Below are 13,204 nucleotides of genomic sequence, written 5' to 3' on the forward strand. Positions count from 1 at the left end.
TCTCAAATGAAAGAATGCAGTCACTGCGAGGTCGCCCCGATGGACCGGGGCGCCTCTACAACTCTGCTGGGGCGTTGCCTCGCTTCTCGGCGTCTCTCCTTGTTGGGGTGGGCCGAATCCACCCACCCATGGTGGACGGTCCGCACCCTCCATTGTTCCACCAGCGCGCGAGGGTGCTTAGTCTCGTCCCCCGCTCTGCGTCTGTGATCGGGCCGGGGCAGGATCGCCCCTCTTCATCCTCCGCGGGCGAGCGCCGAGCCGTCCACAGGCCCGCGTCGTCACGTCGCTTCCAGCTTCGGCGCCGGCCCAGGCCCCGTGAGGTCGGCCCAGCGGTGTCCCCAAGACTCCGGGGTCAGACCCCCCTCGTGTCGCTGCTTTTACTCCCAGCTTCAGCGCCGGCCGCAGGTCCCGTGAGCTCGGCCCAGCGGTGCCACCAAGACTCCGGGGTCGGACCCCCTTGCGTCGTCACTTTTACTCCCGGCTTCAGCACCAGCCGCGGGTCTCGTGAGGTCGGCCCATCTGCACCTCCGAGGCTCCGGGGTCGGACCCCCTAGCGTTCCTCCTGGTCACAGCCCCTCAGGCACCGACTCTCGGTGCCGATGGTCTCAGAGGGTGAGTTATTCCGTAGGATTAATTGCAGGCCCCTCCGGAGCCGAGCGCTCAAGCGTGCGCCATCTTGGCTTCCTGGCCACGCCCCATGTCTAGTTTGTTTACTGGATATTGCAAGTGAGCCAGGAAGCCATCTTAAGATATGAACTGGACACTCGTCATTACGAGTTCCCCAGCTACATAATGGCTTCACTGAAACCTGTGATGTTTGGTATCAAACACCTCGTCTTGATAAATCTAGGCTGATGCCAACCTTGAATTTATTATGACGTGCACCCAGAAGGCACCTTAGAGGTGCCCCCTTAAACCTACTAGTCCCTTAGTGTGCTGGCTGAGTGGTATTGACCATCCTGCCACCACAGACATGTTTCTAACTCCCAGGAGGTGAGAGCTCGTGCTCTCAGATGCCAAAAAGAATTGCTGCTTCGGAGGAAGGTGCAATCACCCACTCCAGTAGGATGGCTACTGAATCTGCAGACCAAGGCCAGGGACTTCAAAGACACTGCCACCTCTGGTATGTGACCCCCGGCTTCCCCGAGCCTGGGAGCTGCCACCCACTGCCTGAGGCCCACTTGGCACCAGGACAGGTGGGAAAATTAGTAATGTGCAGGTGTGTTCCATCTTTGGGCTAGCCACACCTGTGTGGTGCGGCTACCCGAAGTGGACACTCAAGGAAGGGTTCCACCATCTTGATTTTGTTTAAGTAGCCCATTGGCTACTACTCTACACTCACCTAAATGCCCCTACATTGAGTGTTTAGGTGGCCCCCCTGCCAGCAGCAGACCAGATTTGTTGGACTAAAGAGTAGCAGGACACAGAAGAGCCACGAAAAGTAAGAACTGAGGAGCAGAAACTGACTTGGCCCTAACCCTGCAAGCCTGCCAGCTGTCCTTGACAATTGCGCCATAGTCAACTCGTCCTGCGGCTGCTCTGCCTCTAAAAGCCTGGGAGGACTGGCAGCAATTCAAGGAGTCACATGTATCTCCTGTGGAGTAGCAGAGCTACTCCCTTGCAGGCATCCAAGAAGAACCCTGAAAGCCCCGGACTGTGAAAAAATGACCCCAAAAAGCACCACAGCACCTAAGCCCCCAGCCCGAGTCAAAGTAGGGCAGCAGTGCCAACAAGGTCCTGAGACCCTCCACAGCTGAACTCCACCTTGGGTTTGGCTGGATTGGTTCCCCTCCAGTCACCGCCTGCAGCCTCTTTTGAGCACAAACCAAGAGCCAGGAGGAGTCTTCATGATGTGGCCCCACTGGGCAAAGCACCACTGCACTCGTGCCCCCCAGTCCAAGTTGCCATTGACCGACGATATATCTGCGTGCCCAAGAACCTCAAGACTTGAGTCCCCCTTTGGTTTAGCCTGGACTGGTCAACCAGTACCCAATTGCAGCCTCTTTTCCACAGGACCATTTCCCATTAAAATGAATGGGACACCCAACGCTGTAACGCACCTCTGCACCTGGATGCCCCAGTGCCTCCCAAAGTGACCTGTTGGTGCTTTCTTGGAGCTGCTCCCAAACTTACCTCAACTCCAGAAGATTGGTCTTGTGAGGCGCTGCTACGTACCCGTATGCAGTATATGTGCCTTTTTCCATAGGATAACATTACCGCATTAGTCAATACAAGTGTTTTTATAATGACTTAAAAATTGATGGCTCAAAAAGTATTTACCCGGTTATGATAATCTAAGTGTCTAAATTTATATAAAAATCTGTGTTATCTTTATAAGTTGGTGTCGAATTTCTTTATAGAGTGTGTGTTTCGCTTACTGGCTCTGTGTGTGCAATAAATGCTTAACACTATCCTCTGATAAGCATAAACTGCTCGCCCATACTACCACAAAAAGAGCATTATGGATTATTATTTTAACCCCTGTCATCCAATAAGGGTCTCCTGTTCTATCTGTATAGTGTACCCTTACGTTGGTACACTACATAGATAGCCAGCTTCCTACAATGGAGATATGACAATATACATCCTGAAGATCCAGGGAGGCAAGGTATTCTCCATTGTGCAGTCTTCTTTATCAAAAATAATTTTTGGTAAAATATCCGATTTCCTTGGGATTTTTGGGATGGTCCACATTGCTCTTTTCAGGAGAAGGATAATCCCCTGTTACAGCTCAAACAAATGCAGATGGTTCTCTTTCCTGGGTAGATGATGTGGTAGTGTTGTTTGAGTGAGTGTCCCAAAGATACTACCTAGAACACCCAGTGGTCCGATGTTACGGACCTTCATACAGTGGCAAAAAGGGAAATTCTCCTTCCAGCCTGTTGGGTTTAGGATGGTGGGAGGGGAAACCCCAAAGAGATATGGTCTTTTTTTGTCTGTCCTTGGTGCACGGTTGGAAGGCAGATCTGCCATAGCATTACTGTTGGTCCTTTCAGATGTATAACTTTAGTCATATACTGTTGGTCCTTTCAGATGTATAACTTTAGTCATATCCAGATCATCTGTGGGGAAAAGGTCTTCCTTGACCCCCTCTCAAACTGTGTGAATCCTCCTCTGTACGACTGTGGTCATGTGGAGTCAAGAGAAGAACAAGTCTCTAACCTCCGGTATTGCTCTTTTTGATGGATACTCTATGTAGTTGTAGATTTAACACCTTAGAATATCCCTCAGGTGCAAGACTGGATCCCGAGAATTGTACAGCAGTGCTTTGATGCACCAACAGGTTGCGTCATGTGGCTAGACACGGATTTGCTACTGCCCCAAAAGTGACAAAATGGAGCTGCATAAAGGCACTGCCCCTATGTGCTGGCAACAGTATTCTGTCTTTTACATTTCCACACCTTCAGAAGCGGAGCATGAATGATTGTTGGATCTTTTTAGATGTTAAAAAGAGGCTGCTCCACAGAACAGTGAGGCAGGAGGACAATAAGGAATCTGCAGTTATAAAGAGTAGCAACCAGGAAAAGCGTTACTGAAGGTAAGTAACTTGTTCTCATGATGGATACTTCAAACTCTAGATTCCTCTCCTTAGAACAGATAGCAAAGCAGCCCTCCTACCAAGGTGGAGGGTTTGTGGAGTGAACTCAAGCCAAAAAGTCTTGCAGAAATGAGCGGGTGATATGTCCTTCCTGCCAGACCTTGCTGTTAAGGCAGAAGTGTTTCATGAATATATGCATTGAAAGCCAGGATGTGCCTGACAGTTATCAAGGGCAGGCACCCCTTGAGCTACGATAGTGGTAGTGCCTAGGCCCTGATGGTATGGGCCCTCAGATCTTCCAGGTGCTGCCGCTTGGCCACTTCATAGTACATTTTAATATAGAGGACTATCGTCCTCTAGAACATGCCAGGCACCAATTCAGGTTATGAACTGATCCCAGCATAGAAGTATTTTGTGGTGAATATTCTAGTGATGACGATGACACCTACCACCTCAGGCACCAGATCAAAAGCAGTTAATTGTCACCACTGCATGGATGTGTAAGTTGCATGGATTTGGGTGGAGGACTCTGCACTGCTGCTGAGACTGGAAGCCCTCCTGAACTGGTAGCCTCATGTGAGGATAGATGCTTATGCTCAGGAGCTCTGGATTTACCCTCTCCTGGCCAAATCCAGAGCCACCAGGATGACTCAGTTCTGGCTATTCTTGATCTTCTTCAGTACACAAGGCAGGAACAATAGTGGCAGGAAAACGTGCAGGAATTCCTTGTTCCATTAGGGCTAGAATGCATCGCCTAACAAGTGTTCTTGCAGAGACTCTAAAGTGGAAATGTATTGAAAGTGGTGAACAGATCTAGCCAGGACCCTCCCCCAACCCACTGGTGGAAGATGCCCTGCACCACCCTTGGGATGTAGATGCCCCTTGTGAACTGCCAGGCGACTGCTCCTCAGTTTGTCTGCTTGGCCCTTCAGGGGCCCTGCCAGGTGATTGGTGCCCAGAAAGATGTCCTGGCGCTCCAGCCACCTCTACAGACAAAAAGCCTCCTGGCACAGGACTCCACTCCGTCCTACTTGTTGCAGTGCCACATGGCAGGTATGTTGTCTGTGAGTACCTGCACCAGCCTCTCCTTGATGGATGGTAGGAAGGCATTAATGGACGGAATTGGGCCATAGCTCTAGTAGGCTGATGGGAAGCCAGCCCTCCACCTCAGAACAGAGTTCTCTGACCTCTACCTCCCCCAGGAATCCCACCCATCTGAGTAGTGCTGCTCCCCTGACCACTGTTAGTTCTGGTGGGGACATGGTGGGAGGAAGAGAGGTCAGGCATGACTGCAGATCTTGAGTCATCTTCTCCAGCACCTGTATGGTGTTGGAAAATCTGATGCTGGGCCAACTGAGATTTCAGGTTCAACTGCTAGGTTTGCATGTTCCACCTGGCATAGTTGACAAGGGGAATGCACAAGGCTAGGAGGCAAAAAGCCTCAGAACCAACATCACCTGTATTCAGGATCAAGCCTGAAACATCAGGATACTAGCCTAAATGTCCAAAACTCACTGCTGGAAACGCCTCGAAACCCACTGTTTCAAGGAAGCCTCTATGATGGAATCAGGTGGGGCCTGTTTATTTGTAAACCTCAATGATATCAGGAGTTCCATTGCTGTCTGGAGGTTGTCCACGACTGACTGCAGTGAACCTACTTGCAGCAGTTGGTCATCAAGGTATGGGAACACATGAACTTCTGACCGCCAAAGATGGTTAGCAACCACCTCCATCTCTTTTGTGAATACCAGAGGGGCTCTGGTGAGGCTGAAGGGGAGCATGGTAAACTGAAAATGGTCCTGGCTCACCTTAAACTGTAGGTAACACCTGTGAGACTGCAGGACGGTACATGAAAATATGCATTCTCCAAGTCAATGGACAGAGCAGATCAGATCTGGGCCAATGTGAGCATGTTGAATTTGCCCTTCCGCAGGAAGGCATTCAGGAGTCCAATGGTCAAATGCCCAAAATAGGCCTTATGCCTGTCCTTTTTTAAGGGCACTACGTTGCACTATACAAATCAACCTATCACCATTGTGATGGTATCCAGGCACCGGAGCAAGAACATTGAGCTGCTAGATGAACAGCCAGGTCTTTATTTTTTTTGTCGATATTAAGTAGTGAAGTGATGCATTGAGGAAGTTCATTCTAGGTTCTGGCAGTGATGTAGGAGGAGCGCCCTTCTAACTTGCTTCTGCAGATGTGAAGGACATGTGCAGGGGTGAGAAAGGCTGATTTTAGCTGTCTGGATGGATGGTAGAGTTGAAGTCAGTCACTGAGGTGCGTTGGTTGAGTGTTGTGGAGGACTTTGTAGGTGTGGATGAGCAGTTTGAATTGGCATCATTTCTGAATGGGAAGCCAATATAGTTCTGTTAGTCTGGGGTGATGTGAGCGCTCCTGGGGACATCTAGGATGAGTCTGGCAGTGGTGTTTTGGATGGTCTGCAGCCTTCGCCTGAGCTGGTTGGAGAAGCCAATGTAGTCCGTCTTGCCGCTGTCGAGTCTGCTTCTATAAGGGCCTGGGTGACAATGGGTCTCGTGTACGTGGGGAGCCATTTGAAGATCTTATAGAGCATTCTGAGAATGAGGCAGCAGAATGCAGTCACAGCGTTAAACTGTTTATTCACAGTGAGTTTGTCATCTAGAATGGAACTGAGGTTTCTGTCGTGGTCGGTGGGGGTGGCGATGGGTCCTAATTGAGCTGGCCACCAGGAGGAGTCCCACGGTGGTGGGGTTCTTATTTCAGAAGATCAAGATTTCCGTTCGGTTAGTGTTGAGTTTTAGGCAGCACAACCTCATCCAATTGGTCATGCAAGGGGTGAAGTTAGACCTGGTCGTAGTGTTCTTGCCAGAAAAGGAGAGGATGAGCTGTGTGTGATCAGTTTGGGAGACAATGTCGATGTCATGGGTTCTTATGATGTGGGCAAGAGGTGCAATGTACATGTTGAAGAGTTGGGCTGAGAGAGGCACCTTGGGGAACTCCGCAAACTAGCTTCTTGGGTTCAGAGATGTATGGGGGAGAAGTCTGATTGAGTTCTGTCGGAGAGGAAGGAGGCCATCCATCTTGGGGTGAGCCCTTGAATTCCTGAGTCACAGAGTCTAGCAATGATGGTGCCATGGGAGACGGATTTGAAGGCCATTGAGAGGTCAAGGAGGATGAGAGCAGTGGTTTCACCTCCATCCATGATGGACTGGATGACATCTGTCGCTGCCAGGAGGGCAGTTTCCATGTGCAGACTCCTGACAAGTGATGTCTAGGAGGTAGTGCTGTTGTAAGAGGGAGGGGAGTTGCCTGTGGATCTTTTTCTCCAAGATGGGTAGGAGTGACATGGGTCTGTAGTTGCTGAGTTCATTTGGGTCTGCCAAGGGTTTCTTCAGCAGGAGAGTTGTGACTTCTGCGGGTTTCCAGCTATCTAGGTAGGTTCCGCTAAGGATGCAGGTGTTGATCAGTGTTCTTCCCATGCTGTAGATGTAGTGATGGCAGGGGGCTATTGGGTCCCCTGAATGGATGGTTTTCGTAATTCCGGCAATGTTTTCTGTTGTGAGGGTGTCATGTGGACCTTTTGGACCCAAGTTGGTTCCCCCTATTTTTAGCTTCATTTTATATTTCATACTGTATTCGTTTTAGCTGCACTGCTTTTAGCAATGACATTTTATGCACATTTCTCACATGAAATTCTTCTCAAAATATGTGGTACAAGTTGCTTGCTTAATTAGCCTTTGTACAACATGTGATCAGTGCTTTCACAGTATGGTTTGTAAAATAAACAGTGCACTAACCCAGAAGGAGCAGATGGCATTCCAGTCACAAACGTCATGGGACAAACGCTGTGTTTGACATGCAGCTCTGCTGACGCTAATCTACATGCTTTCCGAGAGGATTGCCATCCACACTACATTCTGAAGCCTGACACTGTCTTCAGGTATGGGGCTGGGACTAATCCCTTAGATAGGGTCAGGCAAAAGGGTACACCCGCTATGCTCTCAGCATAGTCTTAGGTTTAGACAGGAACCTCTAGAATGCATAGAATCTCTATAACCTAATTTATCATCGTTGGATTGTTTATTTTCTTTAACATGTTTATAATGCTGAGTCCTTTGCTTTGTTTCATCTGCCTAATTATTACAGCTCATTCGCTGTATGCAAGAATGCAATTGTTTCAAATAATGTATTGAAAACTTATCTTGCATCTCTTTTGTGTTTCGCCTGCCCATGCATGAGTAATTAAATGTTTCTACGACTTCCCCCAGGAGTCAGAATGTAATGTTTATGTTGCTGTAATCACCTTCCACCCTGGTTGGTTCAGGTTACATGTGAGCTAGCCAGGAATTGGGCCAACAGCTCCTGATGGAGTTAGTACCCCCACGTTTTGAAGCTCTGTTGTCCTAATATGCAGTCCTATTACTTTAGTAGGAACCCTATAACATGGTTCCACAGCTACTTAGGTCAGGTACTTATTTAACGGGTCTCCTGAGTATTTTTCTCTTTCGTGCCGAATGTGCCTTTGTGCACCTTAATACAGAGACGTCTGTGGAGTTAGGGAAAATATCCTCCTCAGCAATATAGGAGGCATCTATATTTGTCTGGAGATTGTTTAAGCTTGAACCTCTAAAAGAACACCCCACCTTGGTATTTCCTTCCCCGAGTTTCGTTTATCACAATGGCAAATTCTTGTCAATTGTAGACATGCTGTCACCCAATATTTACTCCAAAATGGGCTACCTAATAGGGGTAGAGATGGTATGTTCATGGTTGAGGCACACGATGCATACAAAACGTAAGTATTTTACTTGTGGGTCACTTTTCCTGCAGTCGATGCCAATACAAATACATTTCATGTATACACAGAAATACCTTTAACATATCAGGAACACGAAAACTGGTTCCAAGGCACGCTACCATGGGTTGTTGAACAAATCAGATTTAGTTCCCCTCAGTCATGATGGGGCAACATGGCCAGTTCTAGCAGCCTACACACAATATCCAAACATACAAACTTTAGCAGCAGGTGATCTACACCCATTATATAATAATATAGTTAGATTATATAGACATTTAACACAATTTGCTATACACATCTTAAACACTGCCCCAGTGAGGGCTGCTCAAGCTGTCCAACCACAAATGTCTACGCCTGGTATTAACCCAGTAACTATCAATGCTATTAAAGGTAAGGTACCAAGCAGACAGGAGTAAATTCCTATCTGGATTCTCGCAAAACAAATCAGCTGGAAGCAGTGTTTCCCCACATGGGACCCCAAGACAAACAGAATTCTTGCAATGCCCTTGCCACTTGGGATGGTACAATCTATTGATGACTGTGCCACATGGGGTACAGTCTTTACTGCAGTCTATACCATAGCCCATGGTATACCATCTCTTGCTGTTTTACCAGATTAGTTGAAACAGATACAAAATGAATATGGGGCTGCTCCTGCACTAGACTTGGGGATGAAGTTAATTGGCAATTTTGCCACAGTATCCTCAATCATTTTAGGAAACACAAAAAGGGAAGCAGCAGCACTGGTGGTTTGCCAACATCTCATGCAAGTTCCATTAATAGATCAGGAGCATGAATTACCAAATATTATTTCTGAAACCTATACATCCATAGGTCGAGATAAACAAAGGACCAGACCAAATAAGCCACAGCTTAAAATGATAATACCAAGCACCAACAAGAGTCTTCTAAAAAGTAAAAAGGAAAAAAAAAAAAAAAGCTGGAGCAAACAAATCTCAAATAAAGATAAAATAAAATCACGGGGAGAATCGCCGCAATCAGAGAGCTCTGAAAAACGTTATAATTTTCGGAACTATGATAATTTGCAACATCCTGGTATCTGTATACTGACAAGACAAAACCAAAGAAGGACTCACAACTCTGGTCTGAAATCATCATACAAATGGAAAAGAAACTTCCTCAACAAAACACCCAATTGAAAATAACAGTTGTAGAAATTTCGGAACAAATGGAAGAGAAACTCCTCAACAAAAACCTCAATTCAAAAAGAAGGTTGTAGGAACTTCGGCAAAATATGGCACACATATTGAGAACATAACTATGGAACAGGACGTGGGCAGTGACTCTGCTAGGCAGCGTGGCAGAGCCCACAATAGTTTGCCGTAATCTTCAAGAATTTCTGGATGCAAGAGCAACTAACAACTGCATAGATGTTGAAACATCAGATAGACAAGTCGCCCCTTCAGACAGAGTTGATAAATTAAACATACAGATTGAGGTGCAGAATGCACACAACTGAAGTAGATTTTCTGGGAAACATTAACATGTAGTTATGACATTCTCTTGGCTGAAAAAGATTGGCCACCGGAGATTGTTAGAACCCTCCTACCAGGGAAAGATGTGATCTTACCGTCTTTCTCAGTACTCCTACCTTACCAAGTAAAGCAAGCATACACTGCAGATTGAGCTATTGCACAAGCCCTGCACTAAATCACAACCATGTGAGCTGGGATAAGGAATCGCCTTATCATGTAATACCTACAAGGTCCAGCTCAGAAGCGCAACTACAAAACCCCAATAAAACATGAAGCAAAAGTTCCAGTGAAGGAAATTCTTTAATAATTCAAGTACCAGGGAGTAATTGAACCCTGTGTATCTCCCATGAATAACCCTCTATTCCCAGAAGCCAAGCCGGATCACTCCAATAGAATAGTCTTATATTACAAACATTTAAATAGTCACAGATGCACATTTGCAACACAAAACTCACAGTACAGCATTAATGAACAATATTGACCATAAAAAATACAAAACAACCCTAAATATTTTCCAACAAGTTTTTCTGCCAAAACATAGCACCAGAAAGCAGGGATTGAACTGCTTTTTCCACACTCTGCTCCCAGTACCATACATACATTACAGACAACGACTTAACCACTCATTTAGCCAGAGTAGAACGCATTGTTTTGAGATTTGCAGAACACATTCATTTTAAAAAAAACAAAAATTGCCTTTCTTTGTGTCCTGTTCCCTGGATACAAGCTTTCAAATGAAGAGTAGAGCCTGACACCACACTTCCTTGAGGAGTGTGCTCAATTACAACCACCAAATACCATCAAAAACTCCAATCCCTGCACAATTCTTTAATTTTGGCAGAACATACAGTCCAGTCTATACATAGTGCATAAAAATGACTGTACGATTTAATTTTCCCCGAATTTTCCAGCAAATATTGGACACCCAGCACACACAAATATTCAGATCACTAAAGACTGACATGCTTGAAGCATGACACTTACGCACACGTGTAAACAAAACAAAGCTGGTCATCCAGATAATACCGGGTGCCACTGGCTTTACCTATGTCACATTCAATGAAGGTGACACAGTGCCGATTGCATATAAATCGCATTTATATTCAAATGTTGAAATATGTTTTGCATCCACTGAAAAATACTGACTGCAGTTCAGATGGCCGTCATTAAGGAAAGACCACTGGCTCAGGCAACATGCATCATTGTCGTCAATCCTGTCCCAGCCTTTGAGGCTGTCACAAAGGCTAGAGTCCCAAATGCAAAAGCCTTACATCTTAAATGGATACAATGGGCCACTTCGTTGACTGCCACTGATGTAGATTATGTGTTTGACAATTACAAATGCAGGAATTTCATCAGTATGAACTGGAATACCCCATGCCCACTAACATTTTGCCTCTTGATTAGTATAAATACATTATATATTTACTGACGTTCCAGCTCAGCCTGCCATAGGCACCAAACCCCAATACTCCACAGTGTGCACAGCTGTTTATTGAGTAACAAGGAATGGAGAGTACCACACTAAACAGACTTTCACACAGTCCCTAGGGGTTTGCTCTGCACAACTGGCTGAACTCAAAGTTTTGACTCTGGCATTGGAACATAAAGATCCTGAATTCCCCACACTTAAATTGTGCAATTCATACTACTGCATTCAGTCCTTTAATGAAAAATTACATTACTGGCGCCTAAATAGATTCATACTCTAAATAAAGGAAATACTATTAAGCATAACATGCTTTCAGGAAAGGTGAGGGAACTTAAAGACAGGTTGCCACAGGCTCATGTAATACATGCACTGAGTCAAGATCTTGGAATACACGTTGTAGGGAATTCATTGGCTGATGGAGCAGCGAAACCTGCTGTTATTACTGCTACTATAGCTGCGAATACTCGTTCCCACATGATGGTGGATGAAGAAATGTTGGCTGCTGTAAATACTTCAGCTTACGGCACCCTTTTACCAAAAGCATATCCTCCAAAATAGTCCTACTCCTGAAGTGCCCAAAACATTCCTTATGTAACCATTCCAAAGGTAGTTGATCCACATCCAAGACCACAGGTTAGAATTAATAAAAGCAGCACATGAGGGGGTTGTATTACCTTAGCTGTAGCATTTGCCAACAAATCAAAGGCTCTGATGTTAATTGCCCTCCAGACACTCCTTCTAGTTTCAAACAAACCTCTGCAGTGCTTTTATTTAGACCATTGTGGCCCACTGAATTTGGATAGTGCATTCACATACATTCTACTTGCTGTAGATTTTTGCTCCAGATTTCTCTAGGTGTGGCCAGAGAGATCGGCTGACGCTTGCTCTGTTATTAAAGATTTGCAAGTCTTCATCAGTACATATGAATAGCTGCTTTCCACTCGGAGTAGGGTCCTGCTTTAGTCACCAAAGCATACAGGAACACCATGGGAATCCTGGGTGTAGCTGTGCATTATTCTTCTCCATATCATTTGATAGTGGAGAGGAAGAACTGAAACTTAAAGCAATCCTTAACAGCTAGAGTATTAGGTTCAGGTCGCAGCTGGATCCACCAACCTTATGGAGTACAGAGAGCATTAAATAATCTGCTTAGAAGATCTTTGCATGGTCGTACCCCATATGAAGTCCTGTCTGTCCCAAATTTTGATAGTCATCGCACAGTGGCGGCAGAAACACCTTTTGACATAAATGAATGTCTCACTGTTTTACAGGAACACCAAGACTTCGGAGATGGGCATTCCACTACGCATGCTGCCACTGAGGGAATAAGGGATACACTAGCACCTACAGACTGGATTCCAAAAGTTGGGGATCTAGTTGGAGAAAAGATTGCAATGAAGAAATAAGTTGGCCCATCATACCGTGCACTGGTGCCAGTCCTAGGAATTCAAGGTACCAGACCTGTGATTTTGCCACAGCTTGCTGGTTGTCAAGACAAACGTTTTGACTCCATTGAGCAAGTAAAATTGTATCATGTGGCCGATTCTGCACAGTAGGCCGCAAAGACTCCTGGGTAGTTCAATATTCCCTTACACTACCAAACAGGGAATACCTCTTCAAACGTTAAACAATAACAACATTGTTTCTCCTAGGCTGGAGAGGGTGAAGAATAAACTTCTGTTGATTCCAGTCACCACTACAATCACAAGAAACACACCATACGCAAGTGTGCAGTTCTCCACTACTTCTCAAAGCAACAGAGTTGTTTATGATAAACCACCTTTAGAGATGTCTACCAGTTCTCTTTCACCTGCTGAGGCTCCTGTTTCCACAGACTGCTTCTAGGTATTTTATCGACACTGATGACTTCTCTTCATGGCATACGTAAGATTTTTTTATTGGCCTAAAAAATAAAATAAAAAAAAAGTGTTATTCTGATCCGTCCACGGTCCTATTTG

The sequence above is a fragment of the Pleurodeles waltl genome, chromosome 12 (genome assembly GCF_031143425.1).
Source record: "Pleurodeles waltl isolate 20211129_DDA chromosome 12, aPleWal1.hap1.20221129, whole genome shotgun sequence".
Classification (NCBI taxonomy): Eukaryota; Metazoa; Chordata; class Amphibia; order Caudata; family Salamandridae; genus Pleurodeles; species Pleurodeles waltl.